The sequence below is a fragment of the Microplitis mediator genome, chromosome 5 (genome assembly GCF_029852145.1).
Source record: "Microplitis mediator isolate UGA2020A chromosome 5, iyMicMedi2.1, whole genome shotgun sequence".
NCBI lineage: Eukaryota > Metazoa > Arthropoda > Insecta > Hymenoptera > Braconidae > Microplitis > Microplitis mediator.
Window position 1 is genome coordinate 21,283,029 of NC_079973.1, and position 16,773 is coordinate 21,299,801.

The 16,773-nt window shown below is 29.8% G+C and overlaps 1 protein-coding gene and 1 long non-coding RNA gene across 6 annotated transcripts in view; one reads left to right on the top strand and one right to left on the bottom strand.

The window, feature by feature from the left end:
- The window catches only part of LOC130667874 (uncharacterized), a 268,882-nt gene that overhangs the window by 89,434 nt on the left and 162,675 nt on the right, over nt 1-16,773 (top strand). For 2 of the 5 annotated variants that reach the window (XR_008989912.1, XR_008989914.1), the window contains exon 2: nt 15,615-15,658. This is a non-coding gene — a long non-coding RNA (uncharacterized LOC130667874). Of the gene's footprint in view, nt 1-12,459; nt 12,490-14,143; nt 14,170-15,614; nt 15,659-16,773 lie in introns of those variants that run through there. The other 3 variants (XR_008989913.1, XR_008989911.1, XR_008989915.1) reach the window with 3 other exon arrangements.
- The window catches only part of LOC130667867 (uncharacterized), a 188,585-nt gene that overhangs the window by 25,568 nt on the left and 146,244 nt on the right, over nt 1-16,773 (bottom strand). The gene's annotated exons all lie outside the window — the stretch shown is intronic.

Here is a 16,773-nt window from a genome sequence, read left to right on the forward strand (position 1 = left end):
CCTTTAGTATCCCAGTCAAAAAAATTCCCGAAAATCCTCTATTTTTTCGATCCTCACAGTGGCTATCCCCTTTAATAAGTGATTTCATTGTTTCGTGCAATGATAAACTTGATAAAAAACATTTTAATCATACTGTAAACGCGAATTAAATCCGGAGTGAATGCGGAGCAGGTGACTGTTTATTTATTTAATACCCTCGTAGTGAAATTTACCCCGAAGGAGAGTACATTCTAATATTGATCTCGTGTTCGGAGTGAAATTCACTACCCGGGTCAAAAATAAAACTTGATTCAGGCTCGCTTCGCCTTATTTTCTTTTGAAGTAATCGATTTGCCGACAATTTTTCGATAAGATCTCGACTTTTTCGACTTAAATTTAATTTATTTCAACTTTTTGAACTTTTTTCATCTTAGTTTCAACTTATTTCAACTTATTCGTGTTTTTTGATCTTAGTTTGAACTTATTCGTCTTTACTTCGAGCACGATAGTCATTCACCTTACTTTCGACTTGCTGAACCAAGTCGAAAAAAAGTCATTTATTCGCCTTACTTCCGCCTTTATATACAAAAATTATTTCACCTTAGTTTTGACTTTTTCGTCTTATAATTTAAGTCGAATAAGTCTAAACCAAGTCAATTTCGACTTGATTTCAACTTTTTCGTCTTAAATCGTGACTAAGTAAGCCAGTTAAGTCTAAACCAAGGCGAAAACTCAATGTATTTCATATCTTCGTAAAAAAAAGTCGAGTTTGACTTGTGAAAAACGGCTCCCAATTTCGACTTGGTAAACCAAGTCTAAATCAAGTTTTATTTTTGACCCGGGTACTAATGAGATTTTATTTAAATATGAAAACTCCGGATTGGAATGAATGCGGATTAAAACAAATTCTCCGCATGCGGAGTGATTTTTCTTATTCCGGAACGTCGAGTGATGGAGTGAATTCGGATTGAAATAAAATCTGTAATCACCCCCAATTTTTTCCAGTGTATTATTATTATTATTATTTTATTATTAAGTAATATAAGTTACATATGAAATCAACCAAGTAAATATAACTGTAGATGAATTTTTCCTGTAGACTCGCTATTTTCAATTTTATGAGTTCAAGGGTTCACTAACAGTAGCAGCAGTGAGTCCATATATACTGTATATTTATATATATACACATAGACATATATACTTTACTTGTTCACAAGGGAAAAGAAATTGCCAATTTAAGCGAAATGTCGTCGTTCAGAGGATAGGGAAACGTCTGTAACTAATGTGGTCGCAATGTCTCGATAGCCACACGGCTTCGATATCCGATACTTACTATCCTACTCTTTTCTTTAACTCACTGCGTTTTTTTTTCTTACTTTTATTTTCCATTCAATCGAACCTAAAATGTATACCTATACGTACCAAACAGTCGTTTTTTTATTTCTGTACTCTGTACTGTCTTTCAGTTGGTCTCAATTTTTAATTTCTGCCGTGTACATCGTCTCTTCTTTTCCTGCTTATTGACCCAATTTTTCATGAAATTCATGACTTATACCAGACAGAGGACCATGCGACAGAATAAAAATAAGTCTCAACGAATTTCTCCCGTCTTAAATTAAAGACTATTTGCTCTATCCTGCTACCTGGAGATTTCCTTTTGTCTCCATAATACGGACAACTAAGACTGCTTTTACTTCACTACTATGTAATGCAAGACTACTCTTGGATCTTGGTCTTCTGGAGCACTACTGGAAAGTGCTCTCTTTAAATTCAACTTATCTTTATTATGAATAAAACAATGGATGATAAATTAAAATATAACAAATCTCAAAACAATATACTACCTCCAGTATGAAGGGATTAATTAGAATTTCTGTGTTATCTCATGTTTTCATCAGCGTTATCTCTAATTATTATTATTTTATATAATAAAAAATGATTAACAAAAGTTGATAAATGAATTTTAGTTGAACTTTTTTTTAATTAACGATATTGGGCTGAGGATAATTAAATCAGGATGCGATACTCATTTATTGGGTTATCGACCTCGCTCAGAGGTTTTTAGACTTAGATTTGTACTTGTCGTTGAGTCATTAATATCTGACGTATATGAATGGTCTCGGTGGTCAAACAGGATTCACTCGGCACATTTGGCGTCATTTGTTAAGCTACGATTAGTTATTTACACGCAACATTTTTATTTTTCTTTTATTTTATTAATCGGAATCATTAATTTTCAAAATTAATAAAGTTGGATTATTAATTACTGGCATAAACTGTTACACAACAAGTTACAAATTATTACGATATTTTAATTCAATAATATTTTTTATCAACATTTGGGATGTTGATTGTAAGTGACGTTTAATAAAGCTTACGTATTATTGAAATATTTAAAAAAATAATGATTTCAATTAATAGTCAAGTGATAAAAAATCCACTTTTAAACGATATAAATATTTTAATTGAACTGTCAAAATCGTCACTGTCGGCTCTCTTTATAAAGAACATCAATCATTCTGATGTTTTTGATAAACGTTCAAATCGTTTTTAAGATCAAATATTTTTCTATTAAATTTTCTTTCAATAAAAAAAAAAAAAATAATTACTGCACGGAAAGAAAATTAGGGAAACGGTTCCCATTTTTCTATAAAATTTTTTCTTATACCAATATAAGAATTATGACCATAATTTATGGGAGCAGTGCCTATAATTATAGGAATGTTTCCCATAGTTATAGGAACAGTTCCTATAATCATAGGAATTCTACTCATAACATCATAGGAATGGTTCCTATAATATTATGGGAATCATTCCCATAATATAAAGGAATGAACCCTATATTTTATAGGAATCATTCCCATAAATTATAGGAACCATTCCCATAATGTTATTGGAATAGTTCCTATCCGATTATGGGAATCATTCTTATAATATTATGGGAATGGTTCCCATACTTTCATGAAAAAATAAATTTTAAGAACAGCGTGGTAATCACTTCTACAATACACAGAAATATTATTAAATATAAAAACAAAAGTTCAAATATTGACAAAAAAAATCGTATTTGGCAAATATATTAAAATTTTTAACAAAATTTTTTTTTTTTTAATAAATTTAGCTCTCCATATCATGAGGGAAATTTCTGCACTATTTTGCAAAAAAAATTTTTTACAATATTATGGGAATGGTTTCTATAATATTATGGAAATAGTTCTCATAATTTTATAGGAATAGTTCCCATAATGATATGGAAATAGTTCCCATAATATTATGGGAACGGTTTTCATAATAATATGGGAACTATTCCCAGACTATTATGGGAACTATTCCCATATATTATGGGAACCATCCCTAAAATATCATGGGTACAATTCCTATACCATTATGGGAACTCTCCCTATGATAGTATGGGTTCAATTCCTATATTATTATGGGAACTATTCCCATAATGCATAGCAAAAGTTCCCATAATTTTCTTTCCGTGTATTAAATTATCTTTTAAAATTTTCTGTTAATAAAAAAAAAAAGAAATAATCGCTAATTAATAAATTGATTTTAATATAAAATAAGAAAAAATCCGTAAAATATAAATAATTGGATGGGTATGACAATAATTATGAAAGGCAGAAGTTAAAATAAAATGGTTAAATAACTTTTTGGTTACGATTGAGGATAGTAACATCGAGCCAACACCTGGCGACGCTACTGCGGAAGCTCCCCACAGGATGAAACAAGTAATCGCCATTAATCCTGGCCCCACGACGCGGCCGTGGGCGTGCAGGCGGTAATTAGAGTGGAACGTGCTCGCCTCGAAGCTCACGAACTTTCCTGCAGTCCCGTACGCGTAACGAGCAACTCATTTGATACGAGAGAGACCGACCAGGAGGGCGAGAGCGAGACACCCTAAGTTATTTGATACGAGAGAGAACCCGGTATCTCGTGCAGCGCAGAAAGAAGGGAAGAACTGAATGCGGTCGGCTGTGAAGAAAAAGACCACAAATAGCTGTGTCGCAGTTATCTTAACTCTAATTCCCTTTAGACGCTGATCTTTTCAACGATTTTCTTTATTTCATGGATTTTCGTTTAGTTCTTTCGCCGTTTTACTTCTAACCACCGATACTCTAAAAATTCATTTCCTTTTTTTTTTCATAAGTTTTTTTTATCACACTGTTAAAAATTTGCGGAGTAAGCGCGAAGTGAATCCGGAGTGAACGTGAAGTGGATGATTTTTTTTTTATTTAATTCCCTCGGGGTGAATTTCACTCTGAAGGGGAGTTTCGGAAAATATTAATTATGTTTCTAATTAACAGCTGTTTCTATTTAATATAAATTTATTTAAGTTCTAAAACACCTGACTGAAGTGAATGTGGATTGAAATAAACTCTTCGTCACTCCACCAAAAAAAAAATCCCTATTCACTCCTTATGCGAAGGGATTTTTTTAAAACTCCGGAACTCTGAGTGAATTCAAATTGAAATAAAATCCGGATTCACTCCCGATTTTATACTGGGCACAATTTATCAATAACAACCCTGGTGGAAATTTTTCGGACTTATCTCTGAATAACTCTGAAAAAGTTTTTAGAACTTTAGAACTGAGTCTTCGAAGAAAATTCCGAAAAATTTCCACCAGGGAACTGTCGCAATTATTTTTCTGTATGCACTTGAAATGCGTTTTGATCTGGATACCTTTGGTTCTATTCAGCACTGATGAAGCTGTTCTTAAAAGTAAGAGTTTGAAACTTGTTAGACCGGTATTCCGTAACAAGATACACCATAGTAAGGTATTATAATGAATGAATAGAAGTTCAATAGACGTGTATACTAAGGCTGTCTAGCGTAATGTCTAGACGTTGGTCAGACACTCTTGAACAGGATTACCAAGCAGACAAAGTCGAGCCACGAGCTTGTATTAGATTGTTAGTTTGTCTACATTAGCTTGTCTGTCACGCAATTCACGAGTAAATTAGAATGGGATACTCGCTTACTGTATAATATATATTTACATTTACATCTACATCTTCATCTATACATACATACATATATATATTTACATAGATTTGTATCAACATAAATCTCTATGTGTGCGTGAATTAATGTAAATATATAAACTTGATTCGTGACAGAAATAGATAAGGAACCTAAAGTGTAAAGAGAGACAGCGTGAGACGTTAATCTTAGTCTTTGACGCGACCGACTAGCGGTTAATGTTCCCATCAGGTTTCTGTTCTGAAAGCCACCATCGCCATCACGATCGCTACCATCATCATCACCACCACTACTACCAACTCTCATTAGTATTGTGCATGATTTTAGTTGTTCTTTTAACAGCCCAATGAGTCTGCAATTACCGTAATATCTTATAATGCTTCAGCATTATTATGATATTGTATAGAAATTATTATAAATGATAACGGTACACTTAAATGTTATTTATTTTTAATACGCCTTTGTTTATTTCTTTTTATTGCAATAATTATTATTCCGCCAGTTTTGTTTATATATTTTTTTTTACGAAACTTCAGCAAATGTAGTACTAGTACTAGTATATATTTTACTTTTTATTTTTAGATAAAAATTAATCTGTAGAAAAAATATTGAGATGGATTTGGTCCCCGCTTAAAATTGTCCGTCATAACTCACATGTTTGTTTTTGTTTTTTTACATAAAAAAGGTATCGTAACTGTGTTTTTAGAAGCGGATTAGTATGAAAAACAAAAAAAATGAACAGGATATTTTGGGTATTATAGATTGCAAATAAAATAAATATAAATATTTGACCTATAAGTTTTATAAGTATTTTTGAAGGAGCTGATGGCAAAGGCTAGTGACCCTGACCCAAGGGGCGTTGATCTTGGTTTTACGGATCCACCACTTCCTCTCAACTCCGTCTAGCTTGCCATTCCAGTGTGTGAAATATACAACCGCCTCCACGGTTAAATCTTTCGTTAGCCTTTCAAAAAACAATTTTATAAATATATATATATATACATATATATTAGGCAATTTACCGTCCACTAAAAAAATTTATTATAATTTTATTTCACTTTGATTTATTTCGAATCATCATTATTCGTGATTTCAATTCTCTATCAATGTTTTGACAAATAAATTTGTGTATTCATATTATGTACACTCGGATTTTTTATTGAAAAATTGAGTCGTATGTATGCTTGGTATTGACATCCGTGTTTACATACCAAAATGACTTTATTGATTTATGAATACCGCATTTAAAATATTAATTAATATTTTAAATAGCAAATAAATAATTTTTTTATTAAAAAAAAAATAGAATGAAATAATAAATTATTCAAAAAATATGATACATGTTGGACATAAAATATACAATAAGATTAATACGAAAACTTGTATATAATAGACAGTAACAACAATAATAAGATCTTAACAATATTGAAGTTAGTTTTTGATAAACGAGAAAATAGAGTGAGCTAATGATTTGTCGGTAAAGTTTTAGGAATCGCATCATGACTAGTATAAAGCAGTTCAAATTTCCAATGGCACGGTCAATTCAATACAAAGTACACTTGTGTGCTAATCCCGAGTGCTTTTACTCCACCTTCGGCCGATTCGCCAGCCAACTACTCTCATCCTGCTGCAACGACTGCTTCTGCTGGCACTTTGATCGTCCGTACGATTGTTCTCGCTCATCTTACCGCTATACTGAAATCCCTAGATGTTCATTCTCTCCTTCTTCTTCTTCTTCTTCTTACTCTTTCAACTTCAACTTCTTGTTCTTTACTTCCTCTCGAAGCTTTTAAAGAAAAAGTTTTCCCGCGACAACAGACGGCCTGGCAATTGGTGCGCAAAACCCACCACCACTACTACTACCAACATCTTCCACCGGATTTACGATTCCATCTGGCAACAATTCCAACAGATTTTACTGAGCTTACAAGCCCGTTGAATCAAGTGGACTTATCACATTATTTTATTTTCACATGCAAATAAAATTAAGTAGGCGACGGAAATAAACTTTTATAAAAATAATAAAGTAAATGTTAATCAATGCGCCATTGCCATTTGAAGATAATCATCTCATAAACTATTTGTCACACTGATTTTTAATGTCGATATATATAAATATATCCAACATGCATAATGTAATAATAATAATGAGTATAGAAGGATAAGTATGAGATGTTGGTGGCCCCAAAAAAAGCATCTTCGACGTGATCGCAGGTCGGCATAACCCGTAAAAGGATTGCTAAGATCCATTCCTGTTTCTCTCTCCGCCTCCGGCTTTTACTTGTGTATTTGTTCCCATACTGTTTGGTTACACACACTTACACTTATTTAACATCTCTACATCTCTCACTCGTATATTTGTATACATAAATGATCATGACGAGGATCCCACGTAGACGAGTTTTGGTACGACGATGTGTCCTATATTTCGGGCCTTTCACCTTAGCTGCCGAATCCGGTGCTTCTTCGCGAGATATCTTATACTACTATACGCGATGTACGGATCCTTGGTGCCTAAGGCTCTTAACACGTTTTCTACCCATTTGCAGCGATAAATTTTACTGTGCCTTAATGCCCACCATACACTCCTGCAGACGGAAATCCATGATCCATTAAATTTACGTTATGATATACCGTGAATACCTTTTGAATTTAGTGTAACGTTATTTTTAATTTCTGCTTTTCTCTTACAATACAAAGAACAAAATTTTTTTTCAGCTTCACTGAAAAAAATATTTATTTGAGCCAAAGACATCGTATATTTGGATATGGCCAAATAAATATTTAATTGTGAGAAAGATCTTATATATTTGAGTAGTTTAATTGCGTGAAATAAGTGATTTATTTGTGGTAAAGAAATGATCCAATTGCTACAAATAAATAAGGGCTTCAAATATATGTATAGTATCACCAAATTTTAGGTTATTTGTCACAAATTTAATATCTTTACCACAAATAAATGATATATTTCCGTCAAATTATAAAATTATTTGAATCAATTGTCATATTTTGCTGTACCAAATATATTTATTTGTCATTAAGAAATATTCAAAAAAAAGCCACGAATAAATTGATTTATTTGGGACAAATATTTCATTTTTTCAGTGTTTGATTTATTTGGTATTTATTTATTTACACGAAAAAAACAGAATATTAAAAATTAATAAATAATAGTAAAAAGTGGAATCTGTTATCAATAATTAGTACTATTATGTACTTAATACAAAGTAGTTTACTAATTTTTGTAGATTTCGAAAAACCACTATCAATTATTTCAAAAAGTAAGTAAATATTATTACTTTTAGGTATAAATACGTGACTTATTAGTGAAAGTTTATTAATTTATGGCATAATCTATTAAAAAGTAATGATTGGTCAAATTAAGAATTGGTATCTTAGATACTAATTTTTCCAGCCGAAAATAGCAAAAGTTACTAACTTTTATTCTATAAATTCGATATCACTGATCAATTATTAGCTTAAAATATCATTTATTCATCATTATAAAATAATTTACAATATTCATAAATCGAATAAGTGGTAAATAATAAAATGAAAAATTAGAATACTAGATACTGATTTTTTGCTCATAAAAATACCGAAATTTTTTAACTTATTTTATAAATTCTATCCCATTGACAAATAATTAATATAAAATGTTATTTATTCGTTATTATAAATTAATTTATTATATACATATATCGAATTAGTGGTAAATAATAAAATGAAAAATTAGTACATTAGATCTTTATATATTAATATGTATGTTTACTAATTTTTCGGTTCCTAATTTTTAAAATTTTTCTATGTTTATTTGAATAGTAATAACTGTAGATACCAATTTATCGATTCTTTTTCATATTAATTTTAGTATACGAAATTACAAAATTTGCTCTTCTATGTGTATTAAATTTTAATATAAATAATAGTCATTTTGTAATATATATAATGATCCTGGTTTGATATTAGTATTAAATATACTAATTTTGAGTCAAAAATAAACTACAAACTATTAAAATTTTGAGCATCATTTTTTTCCGTGTACGAGACTTACGGTAATTGTTTAGAAAATCAATTTATATTCAATTCTATAAAGTTGAGATTACGTGAACGGATAAACAAATATAAGTTTGAAATACGTGGAAAAAATATACAAGCATATTAGTCTTGTTGCGGAGACAGTGTCATATGTGAGTTTAATATGAAGACGAGTCAATATCACATTTCTCTCTAATTTAACCTTGGATCTAATACATTGCACTCGAGTTGGTACAGCACTGGTCATAGACCTTGTCCGTTGACGCAGACGCGCTGTCGTTTAACGATATAAAAATAATTTTATAGTTAAGTGTTAGTCGTAAATAAAAAATTGCATCGAATTAAATAATGCACTCATATTCAATATTTTACTTTTTTTTTCCTTTATATATTCAACAGAAACTTAAAATATTAAGCCAATTAATTTTTTTTTTAACCAAGAAAGAGCTTTGAGATTTAAATTTAAATTACGATTCGTAATAATAATAAACGCTCAAATATTTTAATAGAGAACTGTAACGGAATTGTTAGCAGATGGTACTCTACTCTTAGATAATGAGATACAAAATGTAATTAAATATTTAATGTAATTACATATTTTAAAAGTTAAATGTTATTGTACAATTTAGTCATTTAAAAACCTCATTATTGTTTATTTTTTCTCTTTGTATTAAATAATGCAATTTTCAGTATTTCATTATCTAAATTTTTTGTTTTAATATTAAGAAAAAAAAAACTTTAATAACTGGTAATCTCATTGTAAAAAAATAGTACAGAGTACGATAGTTAAAAAGATATTCTATCGGATTATTCAGAGCTTAATAATGTTCACGAGATATAATCGGATATTAAATTTAAACCTTTTACTTTTTCTATTATTATTATTATTATTATTAATATTATTATTAATTCTTGTTATATATTTACAGTTAGATTGATAAATAAATAATATTTACGGTAAGCGTAAGTAATAAAATATCATTATGCATTATTAAAAATTGTTTTCTCATAAATATATATGAAAATAAAACGGCAAATATTAAATACATATTTCTTAAAAACCTTTGACATTAATGTGAATACAAAATTCGCCAAGGCCGGGACTGGGAATTTGCTGGTAGAGTAAAATAAAATGGGCAGAAAAAATAAAATAAAAATAAACCGGTCGAAGAGAAAACATTAGATTCATGGTCGTTTGCGAAATTCCACTTCTTAGCACACTCAGTTTTACTCTCTTACATAATTAACATTGACAGGCAATATGGCATAACAATGTGATCTCTCATGTCTTTAAAAATATATTAACTTTTTTTTCATTTTTATTAAGACATAATATTTTATTTTTGTTTTATCCTGATTATTGCCTTTTTCTTCAATATTTAAATTAATTCATTAATAAGAATCTCGTTTTTATTCATTCGTTAATTATATTTTATTACTCATATTTATTTTCTTATTAAAAATAGAAAAAAAACAACCAAATTTTACACTGTAAAAAAAACAGGGTAAGTCCAGGTGGTGTAGGTGTTAAAATTTGTGGTATTAATTTTCAACACCGAAAGTGGTGTTAAAATATTTTTCAGTGTTTTTATTAATTAATTAAATTATTGATGATTGAAATGGTGGCCGTAAAATTGTGTAATTTTTACATAAATTACGTATAACATAAATAATTATTTAAATACACAGTTGAAAAATTTGTGTTAAATTCAACACAAATCACATGCTCCATCCAATTTTTGTGTTAATTTAACACATTACACTTGCGTCGAAGAATAATACAGGTTTGAAACTTGTTGAGATCAGATAACACATTTAACTTTAGTTAAATTCACACTTGATGGTGTCAAATAATCGACACAAAATATTTAACCATTGAATTTTTATACACAAGAACACAAAATTTTCAACTGTGTAAGTACATAGCAAAATGGAAATTTCCTCCAGACAATTTCATTAAATTTTTATATTTTTTTATCCCGTGTAAAAAAAATTCGTTCCAAAAAGATTTCAAAAAAGTTCCGCATGTGGAACTTCTAAACATGAGACAAATTAGAACTTTGAATGGAACTTTTTTGGACGTTAATAATTTTGATGGTAAAAAAAAAGTTTTTATGAGCAAATTTAGAGTCAAAATAGAAAGTTTTAGGAACTTTTTTGGAATTTTATATGGACATTCCAAAAAAGTTCCAGAATCACCACTTTTGACTTTTTTATGGACTAAAAAAGGCATTCCAAAACATTCCAAAATCACTTCTTTTGCATCTTTTGTAGATTGAAGAGGTTCCAGAAACATGCCAAAATCGTTCAAAAATCACTACTTTTGAATTTTTTACAGAACAAAAAAAACGTCTATAAAAAATTTCAAAAAAGTTCCAAAAACGTCCTTTTTTGACTCTAAATTTGCTCATGAAAACTTTTTTTTTACCTTCAAAATCACTAATGTTCCAAAAAAGTTCCATTCGAAGTTCTAATCTGTCTCATAGTTAGAAGTGTCACATGCAGAACTTTTTTGGAATCTTTTTGGAACGAATTATTTTTACACGGGATATAGGTAATACATTTTTCTTTCTAATTTCTATACGTGGAATTTTTTTTACACAGATTTAACACCGCCAAATTATACTGCCTACACCAGTATTAATTCATTTGAATACCGCTTTTTTTACAGTGTACGTATCTAAAAATAATTCGAGCATTGCAAAGAAATAATAATATAATAATAATAATAATAATTTTTGTTAAATCCCAGCATATTAGAACTCATCACAAAAGACTTCATCGTGGTTTTCATCTTTCATAGTCAGTCGACCTCACCTCCGTGAATAATTTTCCAAGTAATACCACGGCGTACCTAATTTCCGGGCCGGTTTCACCGGAATTCGCTTGCTAAAGTTTATCTCAAAGAAAAAAAAAATACTTATTACCACTATCATTATTTGCTGTATCATATTTTTTCTTATTAATTCAACTACACTATCAATTACACGTACATCTTTATTAAATTACTCAAAATAAAAGGACAAAAAAAATATTTCGTATTGAGACTCAACCCAATAATTTCATTTCAGCAGTTGTTCATTTTGATTAAAAGTTTTTCTATATGAATAGCTTCATTATTTCTTTGTTTTAGAATAGAAGACAACAATAAAAATAAAAAATGATTTATCAAACTCATTGAAACACACAAGCGTACGTCGACAAAGGCGCGGCTGTCTAGACGCGTTTGTGCTAGTTCAAGGTTAGGCCAGACGGAAGTCTGGCTCCACTGTGTTTGGAATAACATTAGTGTAGCCATAGCAAAGTAGCATGAGTACACATAGCTCAGCCAAATGATTAAATATATATACATATATACGACATAATAAAACACATATACACACTAGTGTTACGTTTGAGAATAAGCTCAAGAATTTTTTTAGTTTCTTTTTGATTCTAAGCGACGATAGAAGGAGCTAGACGCGTCTACCCGGTAACATAGGTTAGTGACATACCAAGGCCAGACCTTAACAATTTAAAGTGTTGAGTCAAGCCGAAATTAGTGTTTGAATGGTACTAGTACATTTTAGAGTCTAACATATATTTAACAACTCACACCCACATACGAGTATACATGCGGGCACAAAACGACAGACAAACGTTCTACACATAACAGAATTCTGTCATCAATGCAGAGTACAGAGAGCTGTCTGTATTGACATAATAGTCACCAGTCTAGTCTCGTCGTCTGTATTCATTTGATTTTTATATTTAATACGCACATCAAATATGTATGCGTCGTAAGAATCATCATTGCCATATAAATATATCATATTTATTTATGTATATGGAGGGGGGCGGAACGGGGCACTTAAGGAAATACTGAGTTTTGAAGGACTCTAATACGCTAAATATATTTTTTTTAATGATATTCAAATTAAATAAAAAAATTCTTATTTTTGTGGGCAAAATCAGGTACCAAAAAAAGATGAAAACCAAAAATTTCTGGATAGGAAAAGGGGAGGGGGGCAAAGCGGGGTACTTAAGAAATTACTAAGGCTTCGAGGACTCAAATACGCGAAATCTTTTTGTTTTTAATGATATTCAAAGAAAATAAACAAAAATTTCAGTTGCCGTTGAAACAAAAAAATTTTTACTTTTGCGGGCAAAATGGGGTACCCCCTTAAAAAGGTGAAGAAAGTTCCTGCATATTAAATAAAATTGATTAAATTAAATTTTTTGTAAGTAATTTACATGAAGAAAAATTACATTTTACACAATTATTGAGTGCGAAGGAAGAAAAAAAAATTTTCATTGGTTTTTATCATAAAACAAAAGCCATTAACATTTTTCGACTGACACTCGATTTCTGAAAAAGTTTAACAAAAAATATTCAAAATAATGCTCAATTATATTTACAAAAGTGATTTTGGAATGTTTAAAAAACATTTAAAAAATAAAATTTTTTTTATGAAATTTTGGGGGTACTTCGTTTTACCTACCCTATCCCCTTCCCCTACTAATTAAATTTGATGGAATTAAATTTTCCTGTAAGTACTTTACATATAGAAAAATTAAATTCTGTACAACCATTGGATGCAAAGAAAAAAAAAATTTTTAATAGTTTTTATCATAAAAAAAAGTCAGTAACATTTTTCGGCTGAGACTCGATATTTGCAAAAAATGTTTTTTTATAAAATTTTGAGGTAACCCCGTTTCGCGCCACCCCCTGTTCCCTAAATATGTGTATGCAGAAGAATTTTATCAGTAGAAAGGTCTTTATGTCTTTTGACTTGCTCAACCTATTTTAGCAAACAGATACTTTGATAGCTGGCGGAATATATTCTGGAGCGGTAGTGAGATGAAATCGATTATTGTCATGTCTTTTGATATCCGGTACTACATGATTGCTGAGGAATATAAATATACTATCTTCTACTCTAGTCCATATTACACTAGTATTGACTTATACGAAGAAATAGAGAGTAGTGAGTGCGAGGGAACGGGGTTGAGGTAGGGAGAAAAAATTTCCGGATTGAGGAAGTGAAAAAGGTCGGTATTGGTTGGGCATAATAACTATGCATACTAGTTTATGTGTTATTTTTTTTATTCATTTTATTTTTTTTTTATTTTCAAAGTTCTTCAATATATGGAAAATACCAAAGGAGGAAATGAACTACTGGTGAGTTGATGCACATGGTTGATAGGGAAAAAATTTTTAAGTTATTTCAATAGAAATATTTTATTGTTTGTTATTTTTATACAAGTTTTACTATTTTTACAAAACTATTTACTTATTATGATAATTAATTTCATCTTAATTTCGTTTTACGCGTGGAGTTTTTTTCGTTGAAAATAAGAAAAAAAATTGAATGCGTAACAAAAAATTCTTCCGGTTCTAACACAAAGCAGCTGAGATAATTACATTGAATTATTTTAGAGTCCTTGAAAACTACCGTTAGGGTTGACAGACGGTCAAAGTTTTGCGATTTTTAAATAACATCTACTATGTATATATAGAAATATATGAGTATATAAAATATATATTAATAATTCTTAATAGAGACACATCACGGCCTTGGCTATTATTTCTAATACCTCACGGCAGTGAATTCGCATCTTTAGTTTTTTATTCTTGTCCGCCACGTATAAATCTCTGGTAACGATCTTGTGAACGTGATTTTTTTTGTGGTCTCTTCTTTTTTGTGATGTGATGATGATTACGCAATAAGACCATGAACCGCCTAGACATCCTAATGTGATTTCAGTCCTTGAATTCTATATTAGTATACCCACATTTATCTAGATACATATATACATATATACATATATACATATATACATATATATATGTAGATATTATGTGTACATATACATAGATGTCTATATACCAACACATACTCTCATCGTATCGCGTTAAACATTAATGTTGTATCATTAGGACGTCTGGCAATGTTTGGGAATTAAGTGAGATTATAAAAGATCTATATATTATATATATATATATATATATATATATATATATATATATATAGATACGAGAATATGCAAACAGCAATAACTATTTATAAGATGAAAATTGCATAACTGGATCATATGACCGTAATAATAAATAAAAAATTGAAACTATTGTTTAGTTGAGAATAAATCTGAGACTGTAAAAAATTTGCGGAGTGAATCCGGAGTGAATTGAGAGAAATTTACTCCGAAGGGGAATTTATTTTAATATTAAAATTCCGAATCGAAGTGAATGCGGGTTCAAATAAAATCCAGACTCTGCTGGAAAGATAAATTCCCGATTTACCCCGTATGCAGAGTGATTTTTTTTAAAAACTGAAACACCGAGTGACGGAATGAATTCGAATTTAAATCAAATTTGCAATCTACTCCAAATTTACTCTTGATTTTTGACAGTGTAATCACTGAATTGAATATAAAAAATTTCTTAAGTTCAAATATTTTAAATAAATTAAAAAAAAAAATTTGGAACACTGGATTGCAATCAACGACAGCTTATAAATAACTGTTAATTAAATAATATCTCACTTTATTAATCTAAATTATGTTATATAAATTTTTTCTACAAATGCAAATGAAATATCTTGACAAATAAAAAAATTTTTACAGACACCTGCGGCGATGCTTCAATCTCAGGACCACTAGCAATATGAGTAAGCCCATTAAATTTCTTAATAACATTTTAAAAACATCTTTTCACCAGTATCATATCATTATTTAAAAAAAAAAACATAATTTCTATAAAACCGGACAAATAGATTAAATACAAGTTTTATTGATGCAATATTCTAGTTTTAATTTTAATTGAAATCATACATATATATATATATAGACATATATATTTAAATATATATCACTGGCCACGAATGACTAACGGTATATATCGCGAGGAATTCAACAAACACACATGTGATGTGGATAAAATATGTAAATAAATAATCAGAGATCAAAGGCTACCATAAGAAAAAACGCGGACTAAACAGCTTAAATAAAAATATATATTGCCAAATATATACATAAAAAGTTAATAAAAAATAAATAACAAAGTAATGTATGATAAAATTAACTTGACTTTTTTAAAATTAAATATTTAAAAAAAAAAGTGGATATTTATTGATAGCAGATCGTAATTTGTACAGAAGTTCAGGTCAATGAATTTTTAAGCCCACTATTGGCACACATTTGTATATAACACGATTAAGCGTACTGAAACGTCCCCTCGGGTGTATCAATTAAAATTTTTCAGTCACACATGGAATAATCGAAATGTGGTTGAATATTTTCGGCGTTCTATGTACATACTACATATTGGACACTGCATGGACACTCTATCTACATGCAGACTAGTCACTAGTATAGTAGTTATAGTCATAGTGTGTCTAGTGAGTCAGTTAGTCACCCAAAAGCTATATATACCACAGTGAGCTAGTAATAGTATTCGCATACATAAGCATATATGTATGTATACATATATATGTATAGAAATGAACCTGGCTGTGAATTTCAGTGTACACAGTAGAGTAACACAATGTACAATTTCATCTAACTCTCGTTTTCCCATTATTCTCATCTCTCTTACTCTTATTATACATTGAGGGTCTTCTTCACATCCACTAGCAAGCGAACACAAGGCACTGAGACAAATCGACCATTTAATTTTTCCGAACAATCGACTCTCGTCAGGCGTAAGTTCTCGACACTGCAATAAAAGTTTAATCGATTTATGTTCCTCTTCTTTTATTTCTGTTTTTTTTTTTTTTTTTTTTTT